The sequence below is a fragment of the Salmo salar genome, chromosome ssa15 (genome assembly GCF_905237065.1).
Source record: "Salmo salar chromosome ssa15, Ssal_v3.1, whole genome shotgun sequence".
Taxonomy (NCBI): Eukaryota; Metazoa; Chordata; class Actinopteri; order Salmoniformes; family Salmonidae; genus Salmo; species Salmo salar.
In genome coordinates this window covers 97,546,622-97,563,400 of record NC_059456.1, presented here as the reverse complement: position 1 = coordinate 97,563,400, position 16,779 = coordinate 97,546,622, and the positions used below count along the sequence as shown (strand labels likewise).

The 16,779-nt window shown below is 42.2% G+C and overlaps 1 pseudogene; it reads left to right on the top strand.

Moving 5' to 3' along the window:
• Window positions 1–12,027: 12,027 nt before the first annotated feature.
• LOC106572793 (ankyrin repeat and SOCS box protein 8-like) lies at window positions 12,028–13,424 on the top strand (annotated as a pseudogene).
• Window positions 13,425–16,779: the final 3,355 nt, after the last annotated feature.

Here is a 16,779-nt window from a genome sequence, read left to right as displayed (position 1 = left end):
AGTTTTGTTTTACCTGGCTGATTACTACAGTTATTTTTTTCAGTCCCTTTGGTGCAATTGCATGTATGTGGTACATTTTCAGAACTCTATGCACAAACATCAAAATAGATGATCAAAATAGCCAATTTTAGCCTCAACACCTTAGGCAGTATTGCTTCCATGGCCTATCCTGCCATTTGGGGGACAAAACATATTTGGTTTCTTGCACCTATGCAAGCCAACACAGTGATATCAAGACTCAATGTACAGTTGAAGTCGAAAGTTTACATACACTTATGTTGGAGTCATTAAAACTCGTTTTTCAACCACTCCACAAATTACTTGTTAACAAACTATCGTTTTGGCAAGTCGTTTAGGACATCTACTTTGTGCATGACACAAGTAATTTTTCCAACAATTGTTTACAGACAGATTATTTCACTTATAATTCACTGTATCACAATTCCAGTAGGTCAGAAGTTTACATACACTAAGTTGACTGTGCCTTTAAACAGCTTGGAATATTCCAGAAAATGATGTCATGGCTTTAGAAGCTTCTGATAGGCTAATTGACATCATATGAGTCAATTGGAGGTGTACCTGTGGATGTATTTCAAGGCCTACCTTCAAACTCAGTGCCTCTTTGCTTGACATCATGGGAAAATTAAAAGAAATCAGCAAAGACCTCAGAAAAAAAATTGTAGACCTCCACAAGTCTGGTTCATTCTTGGGAGCAATTTCCAAACGCCTAAAGGTAGCACGTTCATCTGTACAAACAACAGTATGCAACTATAAACACCATGGGACCACGCAGCCGTCATACTGCTCAGGAAGGAGACGTGTTCTGTCTCCTAGAGATGAACGTACTTTGGTGCGAAAAGTGCAAATCAATCGCAGAACAACAGCAAAGGACCCTGTGAAGATGCTGGAGTAAACAGGTACAAAAGTATCTATATCCACAGTAAAAACGAGTCCTATATCGACATAACCTGAAAGGCCACTCAGCAAGAAAGAAGCAACTGCTCCATAACCCGCCATAAAAAAGCCAGACTATGGTTTGCAACTGCACATGGGGACAAAGATTGTACTTTTTGGAGAAATGTCTTCTGGTCTGATTAAACAAAAATAGAACTGTTTGGCCATAATGACCATCGTTATGTTTTTTAGGGAAAAGAGGGACGCTTGCAAGCTGAAGAACACCATCCCAATCGTGAAGCACAGGGGTGGCAGCATCATGTTGTGGGGGTGCTTTGCTGCAGGAGGGACTGGTGCACTTCACAGAATAAATGGCATCATGAGGAAGGACAAATATGTGGATATATTGAAGCAACATCTCAAGACATCAGTCAGGAAGTTAAAGCTTGGTCGCAAATGGGTCTTCCAAATGGACAATGACCCCAAGCATACTTCCAAAGTTGTGGCAAAATGGCTTAAGGACAACAAAGTCAAGGTATTGGAGTGGCCATCACAAAGCCCTGACCTCAATCCCATAGAAAATCTGTCGACAGAACTGAAAAAGCTTGTGCGAGCAAAGGAGGCCTACAAACCTGACTCAGTTACACCAGCTCTGTCAGGAGGAATGGGCCAGAATTCACCCAACCTATTGTGGGAAGCTTGTGGAAGGCTACCCAAAATGTTTGACCCATGTTAAACAATTTAAAGGCAATGCTACCAAATACTCATTGAGAGTATGTAAACTTCTGACCCACTGGGAATGTGATGAAAGAAATAAAAGCTGAAATAAAGAATTCTCTCTACTATTATTCTGACATTTCACATTCATAAAATAAAGTGGTGATCCTAACTGACCTAAAACAGGGATTTTATTTTATTTTTTCAATGTATTTGGCTGAGGTGAATGTAAACATCCGACTTCAACTGTATATACCGTGAACCCTATACTTAAGGTAGTATATGGCCCAAGAAGTGGGTCATTAGTGAGATAACAGTCATATTTCTTGGCTGCTTCTCTTTCATTATTTAATAATTTTATTTAGATAAGAGTGATTATAGCCCTCTCGCTTCGCCACTTCCTCTCTGCTGAAACTATGTCATCGAAACAGCGCCCCTCTGTATGTAACCCATGTTTCTGATGCTGTCTGGACAGAAATAGTATGACATTACATAGTCTTTTGGTCCAGACAGCATCAGATACATGGTCTACACCTACTGAGACAGAGAGGTGCTGTTTCACTGTCCAGACTGCATCAGAGACATGGTCTACACCTACTGAGACAGAGGGGTGCTGTTTCACTGTCCAGACTGCATCAGATACATGGTCTACACCTACTGAGACAGAGGGGGCGCTGTTTCGCTGTCCAGACTGCATCAGATACATGGTCTACACCTACTGAGACAGAGAGGTGCTGTTTCACTGTCCAGACTGCATCAGATACATGGTCTACACCTACTGAGACAGAGAGGCGCTGTGTCACTGTCCAGACTGCATCAGATACATGGTCTACACCTACTGAGACAGAGGGGGCGCTGTTTCACTGTCCAGACTGCATCAGATACATGGTCTACACCTACTGAGACAGAGAGGTGCTGTTTCACTGTCCAGACTGCATCAGATACATGGTCTACACCTACTGAGACAGAGAGTTGCTGTTTCACTGTCCAGACAGCATCAGATACATGGTCTACACCTGAGACAGAGAGGTGCTGTTTCACTGTCCAGACTGCATCAGATACATGGTCTACACCTACTGAGACAGAGAGGTGCTGTTTCACTGTCCAGACTGCATCAGATACATGGTCTACACCTACTGAGACAGAGAGGCGCTGTTTCACTGTCCAGACTGCATCAGATACATGGTCTACACCTACTGAGACAGAGAGGCGCTGTTTCACTGTCCAGACAGCATCAGATACATGGTCTACACCTACTGAGACAGAGAGGCGCTGTTTCACTGTCCAGACTGCATCAGAGACATGGTCTACACCTACTGAGACAGAGAGGTGCTGTTTCACTGTCCAGACTGCATCAGATACATGGTCTACACCTACTGAGACAGAGAGGTGCTGTTTCACTGTCCAGACTGCATCAGATACATGGTCTACACATACTGAGACAGAGAGGCGCTGTTTCACTGTCCAGACTGCATCAGATACATGGTCTACACCTACTGAGACAGAGAGGTGCTGTTTCACTGTCCAGACTGCATCAGATACATGGTCTACACCTGAGACAGAGAGGTGCTGTTTCACTGTCCAGACTGCATCAGATACATGGTCTACACCTACTGAGACAGAGAGGTGCTGTTTCACTGTCCAGACTGCATCAGATACATGGTCTACACCTGAGACAGAGAGGTGCTGTTTCACTGTCCAGACAGCATCAGAGACATGGTCTACACCTACTGAGACAGAGAGGTGCTGTTTCACTGTCCAGACAGCATCAGATACATGGTCTACACCTACTGAGACAGAGGGGGCGCTGTTTCACTGTCCAGACTGCATCAGATACATGGTCTACACCTACTGAGACAGAGAGGTGCTGTTTCACTGTCCAGACTGCATCAGATACATGGTCTACACCTACTGAGACAGAGAGGTGCTGTTTCACTGTCCAGACAGAATCAGATACATGGTCTACACCTACTGAGACAGAGAGGTGCTGTTTCACTGTCCAGACAGCATCAGATACATGGTCTACACCTACTGAGACAGAGGGGCGCTGTTTCGCTTGCTTGGATGCTTTATCTGAGATTGATGCGTCTTTCTGTCGGCGCACGTCTCGGTCAAATAAATGATCATTATTTCAATATTATATTTGAACAGGCAAGGAGGTGCGGTAGCACGGGCCAGGCCCCCAAATCTGGCTACATCTGGCTACATCATGGCCTGGTAGAGAAACTGCTCTGTTCACGACCACAAGGCCCTTCAGTGGGCAGCCTGGAGCGGTGCTCCCACCCATACAGGACATCTCCTCAAAGCGGTGCTTGAGGAAGAACATCATCAAGGTCCCCACACAGCCCAGCCATGGATTGTTCACTCTCTTACCGTCGGGTAGATATATCGGAGCATCGGGTCTAAGACCACCTGGCTCATGGACAATTTCTATCTGCGCTGCCCAGCCAGCCACAAGCCATCAGACTGCTGAACACTTAAACTGGACTGATCATCTGCACAGACTCCACACCATAACATATATATACACACACACACACACACACACACACACACACACACACACACACACACACACACACACACACACACACACACACACACACACACACACACACACACACACAATATTGAACTGTACATTTGTAATTCTAGGTTTTTATTCTATTCCATTGAGCTTTATTTGGATGTTTTATTATTATTATCAGTCCATAATGGAGGGAACCTTCATGTCAGCATTTCATTGTACCGTCTACAGTACACCATGTGTATCCTGTGGATATAACAAATAAACTTGATTTGCCAATGTGCACACATAGTCAATATCTGACTTTCAAAATGCAATATTCACATTTCTTGTCATTTGTTAAAAGTACATTTAACTATCACGTCTAATATTAAAGAAGTCTCGAGGTATTGCTTGCCTGAGGTAGAGTACCTTATGATAAGCTGTAGACCACACTATCTTCCAAGAGAGTTCTCATCTATATTATTCGTAGCCGTCTATTTACCACCACATAAAGAAGCCGGCACAAAGACCGCTCTCAACCAACTCTATAAGGTCATAAGCAAACAAAAAAATGCTCATCCAGAAGTGGCCAGGGACTTTAATGCAGGCAATCTTAAATCTGTTTTACCACATTTTTACCAGCATGTCACATGTGCAACCAGGAGAAAAAAAATCCTAGACCACGTTTACTCCACACACAGAGATGCATACAAAGCTCTCCCCCGCCCTCCATTTGGCAAATCTGACCATAATTCTATCCTCCTGACTCCTGCTTACCAGCAAAAACTAAAGCAGGAAGTACCAGTGACTCGCTCAATATGGAAGTGATCAAATGACGCGGATGCTACACTACAGGACTGTTTTGCTAGCACAGATTGGAATATGTTCCGGGATTCATTCAATGGCATTGAGGAATACACCACCTCAGTCATCGGCTTCATCAATAAGTGCTTCGATGACGTCATCCCCACAGTGACTGTACGTACATATCCCAACCAGAAGCCATGGATTACAGGCAACATCCACATCGAGCTAAAGGCTAGAGCTGCCACTTTCAAGGAACGGGAGACTAATCCGGACACTTATAAGAAATCCTGCTATGCCCTCAGATGAACCATCAAACAAGCAAAGTGTCAATACAGGTTAAGATTGAATCGTACTACACCGGCTCTGACGCTCGTCGGATGTAGCAGGGCTTGAAAACTATTACAGACTACAAAGGGAAACCCAGACACGAGCTGCCCAGTGACGCGAGCCTACCAGACGAGCTAAATGCCTTTTATGCTCGCTTGGAAGCAAGCAACACTGAAGCATGCACGAGAGCACCATCTGTTCTGGATGACTGTGTGATAATGCTCTCGGTAAATGATGTGAACAAAACCTTTAAACAGGTCAACATTCACAAAGCCGCTGGGCCAGACGGATTACCAGGATGTGTACTCAAAGCATGCGCGGACCAACTGGCAAGTGTCTTCACTGACATTTTCAACCTTGCCCTGACTGAGTCGGAGGAGGGGCGGTATGCAAACGGAGGAGGGAGGAGGTCAGAGAACTGGCAGTGTGGTGCAAGGATAACAACCTCTCCCTCAATGTGAGTAAGACAAAGGAGCTGATTGTGGACTACAGGAAAAGGCGGGCCAAACAGGCCCCCATTAACATCGATGCGGCTGTAGTGGAGCGGGCCGAGAGCTTCAAGTTCCTTGGCGTCCACATCACCAATGAACTATCATGGTCCAAACATACCAAGACAGTCGCGAAGAGGGCACGACAAAACCTTTTCCCCCTCAGGAGACTGAAAAGATTTGTCATGGGTCCTCAAAAGGTTCTACAGCTGCACCATCGAGAGCATCCTGACCGGTTGTATCACCACCTGGTATGGCAACTGCTCGGCATCTGACCGTAAGGCGCTACAGAGGGTAGTACGAACGGCCCAGTACATCACTGGGGCCAATCTTCCTGCCATCCAGGACCTATGTAATAGGCGGTGTCAGAGGAAAGCCCATAAAATTGTCAGAGACTCCAGTCACTCAAGTTATAGACTGTTTTCTCTGCTACCACACAGCAAGCGGTACCGGAGCGCCAAGTCTAGGACCAAAAGGATCCTCAACAGCTTCTAACCCCAAGCCATAAAACTTCTGAACAGTTCATAAACTCGCCACCGGACAATTTACATTGACCCCCCTCCTTCCCTTTTGTACACTGCTGCTACTCGCTGTTTGTTTGTTACCTATGCATAGTCATTTCGCCCCCACCTACATATTACCTCAACTAGCCTGTACCTCTGCACACTGTCTCGGTACCGGTGCCCCTGTATATAGCCTCGTTATGTTATTCTTATTGTGTTACTTTGTATTATTACTTTTTATTTGAGTCTACTAGGTAAATATTTTCTTCTTCTTGAACTGCACTGTTGGTTAAGGGCTTGTAAGTAAGCATTTCATAGTAAAGTCTACACTTGTTGTATTCGGCGCAAGTGACAAATAAAGTTTGATTTGATTTAACCAAACTGCTCAAAACTGATAACTACTTTGCACTATACAGATATAGTTATTTACATAGGTTGATAACTGCTGAACACTAAAATTCGATATTTTTAAAACACGAATGAATCATCTGACATCAATTTACATTGGAAGGTAAAACCAAATCATGTATGGATGTGGCTGTAAATACTACATCATCGTCCATCAGCCAGTGTGCTTCAACAGGACAAAGTAGAAAAACTGCCATATGCTACCATTATAGTGTAGTGTACAATGTACTGCTCAAATACAGGTTGTATATAACAATTTATAAACTGCGTGGTTCAAGCCCTGAATGCTGATTGGCTGACATACTGTGGTATATCAGACCCAGTTTATAATAGCAATAAGGCACCTCCGGGGTTTGTGGTGTATGGCCAATATACCACAGCTAAGGGCTGTGTCCAGGCACTCCACGTTGCACCTATGTCACGCCCTGACCTGAGAGAGCCTTTTTTATGTCTCTATTTAGGTTGGTCAGGGTGTGATTTGGGTGGGTATTCTATGTCCTTTTTTCTATGCTTTGTATTTCTTTGTTTTGGCCTGGTATGGCTCTCAATCAGGGACAGCTGTACATCGTTGTCGCTGATTGGGAGTCATACTTAGGCAGCCTGTTTTCCTTTGGGGTTGGTGGGTAGTTAATTTCTGTTTAGTGTTTTGTTATACCTGACAGAACTGTTTGGCTGTCATTTTCTTGTTTTGTTCAAAGTGTCTCGATTACTATTAAATATGAGCACTCAACACGCTGCGCCTTGGTCTACTTCTTCAGACAGCCGTTACAGCCTAAGAACATCCCTTAGCTGTGGTATATTGGCCATATACCACAACCCCTTGTGCCTTATTAATTAATATTCCAGTCATCTGAATTTAATTTATACACAGTAAGCCAATGAATTTTGGCAAGCAGAGAGACGTGATACTGTATCAGTTGACAAGTCACATAGAAAATGTGATAATTTACAATGTTGCATGGGGCAGAAATGGAATACACACATTGTGCTAGCTAGACCAATATGTTTGTACAGTATACTGTCTTTAAAATACTCCCATTTCTGATTATTTGTTATGAAATTAATACGGGGGCCTTACAAGTGCTATCTGTTTTGAGTTTTGTACTAAGAGCTTTGAAAATACACCACTTGCATGTGAAAAATGTGCCAGTGATTGAAAAAAAATCTAATTTCACCTTTGTTCTTGCACAACAAGGAAATGTACTAAGGTTATACAATGGGGAAGTTTATAGCCTTGAATGGAAATGAATGGAGAAGGCATGTAATGATTAACCAGCCAGCAAATACTACAGAGATACACTACATGACCAAAAGTATGTGGACACCTGTTCGTCAAACATCTCATTCCAAAATCATGGGCATTCATATTGAGTTGTTCCACCCTTTGCTGCCATAACAGCCTCCACTCTTCTGGGAAAACTTTACACTAGATGTCGGAACATTGTTGTGGGGACTTGCTTCCATTCAGCCACAAGAGCATTAGTGAGGTTGTGCACTGATGTTTGGCGATTGAGCCTGGCTCGCAGTCAACGTTCCAAATCATCCCAAAGGTGTTTGATGGGAATGAGGTCAGGGCTCTGTGCAGGCCAGTCAAGTTCTTCTACACCGATCTTGACAAACCATTTCTGTATGGACCTCGCTTTGTGCATGGGGCATTGTCATGCTGAAACAGGAAAGGCCTTCCCCAAACTGTTGCCACAAAGTTGGAAGCACAGAATCGTCAGTCCAACGGCGACAAGCTTTACGCCACTCCAGCCGACGCATTGCGCATGGTGATCTTAGGCTTGTGTGTTGCTGCTCGGCCATGGAAACCTATTTCATAAAGCTCCTGACGAACAGGTATTGCACTGACGTTGCTTCCAGAGGCAGTTTGGAACTCGGTATTGAGTGTTGCAACTGTGGACTGACAATTTTTACACGCTTCAGCACTCGGCGGTCCTATTTTGTATAACAGGGTGAAGTTGAATCTGGTAAAGAAAAGAGCCCGCCTTGCTTGGCTCGGGTTCAGTCGCCTCGCTGTCCGTATGAACTCCAGGTTCCGATGGTCGGTTCTGAAGAGAAACGGGTCCATGGAGCCCTCCAGCCAGTGTCTCCACTCCTCTAATGCTAACTTCACCACCAGGAGCTCCCGGTCGCCGACATCATAGTTCCTTTCTATAGGATGCTGCTTTTTAGAGCAATAATAAAATCAAGGCACGGCATTGGACAGGGAGAGCTCTGCAGTACTGATTTATGACATCTGAATGTGCAGCAATTTCATCAGGTAACATGAATACAAAGCCAGCGAGAGGTGGTTAGAATAGGATTTGAGGCCAAAAGTCTGTGTAACCAAAAGAGAGTCAGAATCCTGAGTGTGGGAACAAATATAGTCTGTCCCATGGTTGGGGAAAGAACGTTTGTAGTCAACAAAGTATGCAGGAGTCATGAGGCAAAACAGCAAAATAGTAAGTCATATTAAACCTGTCGCTTTGAGCTACACCGTCTGCAATCCCTGTTCTGTTCGCCACACGTAACCCACGCAGTATTTTAAAATACATTCTAAAAAACACTTAACAAGTCTAGGCCAACGAAAGAGGACATAGACATAACATTGAACATTTATACGTAACATTTAAAAACACTTAGCTTTTCCAGCTGAGGGGACCCCCCTCGCATGGGGTCTGTGCGTGTGCACCACCATTGGGCTGGTGGCATGGCTAGTGGCAGACCAGCAGTGGATATGTATCCACGGTGCACTGACTAGGCTACAAACTGGACAGGAACAACAACTAGGCAATGCTCGGATTCAGGTTGATCACTGTAGGTTTTAGCCTGATTCATTATGTAGAATAGAAAAGCATACTACACTCGATTTGTGCTCTGTTTACAAACACTGATAAAGCCAGTGGTGTGCTTCTACACCTGCATTGCTTGCTGTTTGGGGTTTTAGGCTGGGTTTCTGTACAGCACTTTGTGACATCAGCTGATGTAAGAAGGGCTTTATAAATACATTTGAATGATTGATTCATTAATTGATTGGTGTAAAGTACTTAAGTAAAAATACTTTAAAGTTCTACTAAAGTCGTTTTTTGTGGTATCTTTACTTGACTATTTATATGTTTGACTACTTTTACTTCACTACATTCCTTAAGAAAATATTGTACATTTTACTCCATTCATTGTTCTTGACACACAAAAGTACTCGTTACATTTTGAATGCTTCCCTGCTGGGAAGGAAAATAGTCAAATTCACGCACTTATCACTTCCCCCTATCTGAGATATCTACTGCAGCCCTCATTCTCCACATACAACACCCGTTCTGCCAGTCACATTCTGTTAAAGGTCACCAAAGCACACATCCCTGGGTCGCTCCTCTTTTCAGTTCGCTGCAGCTAGTGACTGGAAAGAGCTGCAACAAACACTCAAACTGGACAGTTTTATCTCAATCTCTTCATTCAAAGATTCAATCATGGACACTCTTACTGACAGTTGTGGCTGCTTTGTATGATGTATTGTTGTCTCTACCTTCTTGACCTTTGTGCTGTTGACTTTGCCCAATAATGTTTGTACCATGTTTTTGTGCTGCTACCATGTTGTTGTCATGTGTTGCTGCCTTGTTATGTTGTTGTCTTAGGTCTCTATTTATGTAGTGTTGTGTCTCTCTTGTTGTGATGTGTGTTTTGTCCTATATTTATATTGAATTTAAAAATAAAAATAAATGAGTCCCATGCCCGCGTCCCCGCAGGAGGCCTTTTGCCTTTTGGTAGGCCGTCATTGTAAATGAGAATTTGTTCTTAACTGACTTGCCTAGTTAAATAAAGGTTTAATGATCTGGAGGATTCACCAAATGCACATGCTTTGTTTGTAAATGATGTCTGAATGTTGGAGTTTGCCCGTGGCTTTCCAAAATAAAAAATGTTGCCATCTGGTTTGCTTAATTTAAGGAATTTTAAATGATTTATACTTTTACTTTTGATACTTAAGTACATTTAAAACCCAAATACTTTTAGAGTTTTACTCAAGTAGTATTTTACTGGGTGACTTTCACTTTTACTTGAGTCATTTTCTTTTAAGGTATCTTTATTATGTATGAAAATGTGGTCAGAGTAGATTTCTGTGTAGATGTTGTGGGCGTTGCCCAGTCACATGCTTTAGCAGCAAATGAAATGACTTTACCGTCTGTGTTTTTCAAGCTTGCATTGCACAGTGTTACTGCATTCCTTTAAACTGTGGACCCCAAAATATCGACATAACAATGCAACTTGAATTTTATATCGATCTATGGGAATCGTTTATACATTCGTCACAATCATTAAAATGTATGATAATTGTTATCTTATCTGCTATAGCGGTCAGCTAGAGTGGAAAACAGCTAACCAATTACGTTAGCTATCGGTTAGCTAGCTGCTGCCGAGGCCGTGACATTTAGTTTACCAAGCTTGTGTTTGGGTTAACTACTGAAAATATGTTTTAAGAATTTAGCTAGATAGCTATAGCTTAGCTATGTTATTTATTTATTGCTGGCTTAGCTAATGCAAGTAAGTTAGCTAACTAGTTTGCCACTAAGTATTAGTCAGCATTAATGTTAGCTTCTACTACTACTACTACTACTAGTCGACGAGTTCCAAAAGATGATAAACGGGCTAGCAAGTTGTTTTCTTGCAAGGTTTACCTAACAAGGTAGCTATCTAGTTAAGTTTCTACTTTTTGCCTAATGATGCACAGGTAAAGCTTGAAAAACGTTTGACAGGTTGGGAAATTATGCTTAGCTGTCTTGTACAGTAGTAGCCATTCAGTTGGTGGGGCGGGGTATCAAAACAGAAAGGTTACAAGGATAGTATGTCAATGTCAGTCAACATTACATTTACATATTGACCAGAGGGGGGATTGCACTACCCTTTTATGCATAGTTTGCATTCCCCTTTGATGCATAAAAGCCCACAAATTATTTTGCTAGAACATAATGTAGTTCTAGTTAAGTCTCAGAAATCCCAGACCGATAATGAGGATGGGCTCATTGTAATGGCTGGAATGGAATACATAGAATGGAGTCAAACATGCCATATGTTTGATTTGTTTAATACCTTTCAATTTATTCCATTCCAGCTATTACAATGAGCCCGTCCTCCGATATATCATCCCACCAGCCTCCTCCGGCTGGAACATTGGTACATTCTGGAAGGAAACCCGTCTGTCTAGACTAGAGAGACTAGTCCTAGCTCAAACCAAAAATGTCTCTTCTAAGTGAACACCTGTAATTCTTTACAATTATCAATACCAACACAGTTTTTTTTATTATTCAGATCTGAAACTCCAACTTTGCCAGCCAGGTGTTGTAGACTGTGGTGTGGTGCCAGTGCACCCCAGCCTGGGTACAATGTTCCTCAGCTCCGCATGAGTTCTACTATGTGGTCCATCATGCAATCTATTCAGAGTAAATATTCCCTGTCTGACCGGCTCATCCGCACCATCGCTGCAATTCGCTCTTTCCCACACGACGTAGTGTAGGTTGGCGTATCTTTGAACTGTAGAGATGAAAGGTTAATACTCACACCACTGTACTAATTTCATTGGTGGTGCCCTAGAGCTTACCTTATTGTAGAAAATATAACTCCCTCAACCCCACACATTATCTCTGCGCGTTGGTCATTTTGTCAACGCTTCTTAGTTCTATAGCTATCTTTCAACTCTGCCACAATTCTGATTGTCTGATGTTATTGAATATGACTTGTTGTTTATGGTGTCTGTTATCTGTTGACAATTACATAAATGCCTCTACTATCAGGGAGCTGACGTGAACCGTATGCATGGCACCCTAAAGCTCTTGCACTGTGCCTGTATGGTGGCTGATGCGGACTGTGTCGAGCTGTTGTTGGAGAAAGGAGCAGAGGTGTGTGTTTTTAACTCTCTCATCCATCTGAAATGAGCTAGCTACCAATTGAGCTCGTTTCTGTACTTTGTAATGTTTTGTTTTTGTTAATAAGTTAGATCCTGAAGTAATATCCTGGTATTTTTGTACATGCTGCAGGCCTCTGAAAATCTAACCTGCTCCTCCCACTTGGATCCCTCCTCGGAATTACAGCACATAATAGTGAATCTATTATCTGTGAACATAGCTCTTTAATAGCTGCTGTTTGTTACTATGTAATGCCTCCAATTGTAAAATAAACCATTCTCTCTGCCATTCTCTAAAGGACTAATAACGTTGTTTTATTCTACCTGTCTTCTTAGGTGAATGGCCTAGATGGCTACAAGTGCACGGCGTTGCACTACGCAGCAGAAAAGGACCAGGTTTGCTTGGAATTCCTCCTTGAGTACGGGGCCCAGCCCAACGTCTTGGACGGCATCAAGGACAACCCCGAGTGTGTCAGGGCTCTGCTGGAGAGCAGTGCTGGCCCCAACGCATGCGATTACAACAATGACACTCCGTTAAGCTGGGCTGCCATGATGGGCAATCTAGAGACTGTAAGGGTTCTGTTAGAATATGAAGCCCAGATCCATGTTACTGACCTAAAGGGCCAGACGCCCATCTCTCGCCTCGTGACCCTACTGGCCCGGGGCCTGGGGGTGGAGCAAGAGGAGGAGTGTCTGGAGGTTGGGGGCGGCAGGGAGGTTTGAGAGCCGCCAGGCCGACGGTACCTTGCCCAGGCAGCTCAGTAAGGATCCCCAGCTCACTTTTTGTTATACCACTCCACATTTTGTTGTGTTGCAGCCTGACTTGTTTTTTTTCTTATCATCCATTTACACACTACCCCGTAATGGGCTCCCTAGTGGCACAGCGGTCTAAGGCACTGCATCTCAATGCTTGAGGCGTCACTACAGACACCCTGGTTCGAATCCAGGCTGAAATATCGAATTTACTTAAGTATTCACACCCCTGAGTCAATACTTTGAAGAAGCACGTTTGGCAGCGATTACAGCTGTGAGTCTTTCTGAGTCTCTAAGAGCATTCCACACTTGAAAATTATTCAAGCTCTTTCAAGTTGGTTGCTGATCATTGCTAGACAACCATTTTCAGATCTTGCCATAGATTTTGAAGTCGATTTAAATCAAAACTGTAACTCAGCCACTCAGGAACATTCACTGTCTTCTTGGTAAGCAACTCCAGTGTCGATTTGGTCTTTTGATTTTGGTTATTGTCCTGCTGAAAGGTGAATTCATCTCCCAGTGTTTGGTGGAGAGCAGACTGTAGCAGGTTTTCCTCTAGGATTTTGCCTGTGCTTAGCTCTATTCCGTACATTTTTTATCCTGAAAAACTCACTTGTCCTTAAAACGATTACAAGCATACCCATGACATGATGCAGCTACCACTATGCTAGAAAATATGGAGAGTGGTACTCACTATTGTGTTGTATTTGCCCCAAACATAACACTTTCTATTCAGGACAAAAAGTGAATTGCTTGGCCACATTTGTTGCTGTATTACTTTAGTGCCTTATTGCATACAGGATGCATGTTTTGGAATATGTTTTATTCTATACAGGCTTCCTCCTTTTTACTATGTCAATTAGGTTAGTATTGTGGAGTAACTACAATGTTGTTGAACCATCCTCCGTTTTCTCCTATCCCAGCCATTCAACTCTGTAACTGTTTTAAAGTCTCAAGGTGGCCTCAAGGTGAAATCCCTGAGCAGTTTCCTTCCTCTCCAGCAACTGAGTTAGGAAGGACGCCTGTATCTTTGTAGTGACTGGGTGTATTGATACACCATTGTCAGGGCTTTCGGAAGGATCGGACCAATACACAGCGTGATCGTAGTTCCACATCTTTATTTCAGTCGTGAAACTAATGCAATAAACCATAAACTTGAAATACAAAAAACAAGAAAGCCGTGACGCAGAGCAGGCATACACTACTCACAAAAATAATCACCCACAAAACACCAGTGGGACAAACATCAACTTAAATATGGCCTCCAATTAGAGACAATGACAACCGGCTTCCTCTAATTGGAGGTCATGCCAAACAAAAACTAACCTAGAAATACAAAACTAGAAACTAAACATAGAAATACAAAAACGGACAAACACCCCCTGTCACGCCCTGACCTACTCTACCATAGAAAATAACAACTTACTATGGTCAGGACGTGACAACCATCCAAAGCGTAATTAATAACTTCACCATGCTCAAAGGGATATTCAATGTCTGCTTTTAACATTTTTACCCATCTACCAATAGTTTCCCTCCTTTGCGAGGCATTGGAAAACCTCCCTGGCCTTTGTGGTTGATTCTGTGTTTGAAATTCTTTGCTCGACTGAGGGAACTTACAATTATCTGTATGTGTGGGGTACAGAGATGAGGTAGTCATTAAACACTATTATTATCACACAGAGTCCATTCAACTTCTGTGATTATGTGATTGTTTTATTCCTGAACATATTTAGGCTTGCCATAACAAAGGGGTTGAATACTTATTGACGCAACACAAAAATGTAGAAAAACATAATTCCACTTTGACATTATGGGGTATTGTTTGTAGACCAGTGACAATAAATCTCAATTTAATCCATTTTAAAATCAGGCTGTAACACAACAAAATGTGGAAAAAGTCAAGGGGTGTGAATACTTTCTGAAGACATGGTATGTGTCTGTTATACAAAATCATCTGTATATACCACATCCTGTCAAGTTTCATAAGTGTGAAAATGTTGATTTGGTATTTGTGTGAGCTATACATGTTATTGAATGAAAATGGTACAGTTTACTCTCATATTTTAGTTGAAGTATGCTGATCTACAGCTAGCTAATTAAGAATAAATAGATATTTTGGTTTCCATAAAGACTAGGTCAACTTTCATTGTTTAAATTTTTACAAAAGAAATTTGCAAAGAAAAAGCCATCTCAGACTGGCCAATAAAAAGAAAAGATTAAGATACACTGGAAAGAGATATGCAATCTGTTACTCAAACTAGACACTCTAATGTACTTGTCCTCTTGCTCAGTTGTGCACCGGGGCCTCCCATTCCTCTTTCTATTCTGGTAAGAGCCAGTTTGCGCTGTTCTGTGAAGGGAGTAGTACATAGAGTTGTACGAGATCTTCAGTTTCTTGGCAATTTCTCGCATGGAATAGCCTTAATTTCTCAGAACAAGAATAGACTGACGAGTTTCAGAAGAAAGGTCTTTGTTTCTGGCCATTTTGAGCCTGTAATCGAACCCACAAATGCTGATGCTCCAGATACTCAACTAGTCCTAAAGTAGGCCAGTTATTTTGCTTTAATCAGGACAACAGTTTTCAGCTGTGCTAACATAATTGCAAAAGGGTTTTCTAATGATTAATTAGCCTTTTAAAATGATAAACTTGGATCAGCTTACACAACGTGCCATTGGAACACAGGAGTGATGGTTGCTGATAATGAGCCTCTGTACGCCTATGTAGATATTCCATAAAAAAATCTGCCGTTTCCAGCTACTGTAGTCATTTACAACATTAACAATGTCTACGCTGTATTTCTGATCAGTTTAATGTTATTTTAATGGACCAAAAATGTTCTTTTTTTCAAAAACTAGGACATTTCTAAGTGACCCCTAACTTTTGAACTGTAGTGTATATAACATTGATAGTTAATTTGTTTGTATCTTAACAATGTAAACCTACAAAGGCTGTGTTCATACAGGCTGCCCAACTGATCTTTTTACCCAATTATTGGTAAAAGAGCTATTGGTGAAAAAAAGTGTAAATGCAAAGTGCATTTTTCTGTCTAAATAATTTTAAAAAGAAAATGCCTTTCCTTATATTATACACTGGATATTTTTTTTTTTTTTGTTCGGTTGCGACAGTCTACGCCCCTTCGTCGGTCATTTGTCAACAGTACTACTCCTAGTAGGTGTGGGAACTAAGGATGGCATACTTGAATTAAGTGTTTGTCCTTCAACGAGAGACGACTTGTTTTCAGTTGAGAAATACTGCACCAAACATCTTAGTGAGATGCAAATTGCGTGACTAAGGCCTCTCAAAATTGCAAAGGTGCAATATGCAGAAAATGCTCCGCCATTTCTTGGTTGCTGATTCTAATAGTTCACCTAATTTCAGGTTATTTGACAAAACAAGCAATGTATAGTGTAGGGAATCATTGCTTCTTAGACTTGCTTTCAATGAGAATGACAGATCTATAACTCACATTTCAGCTAGCCCAAAAAAGTTACATA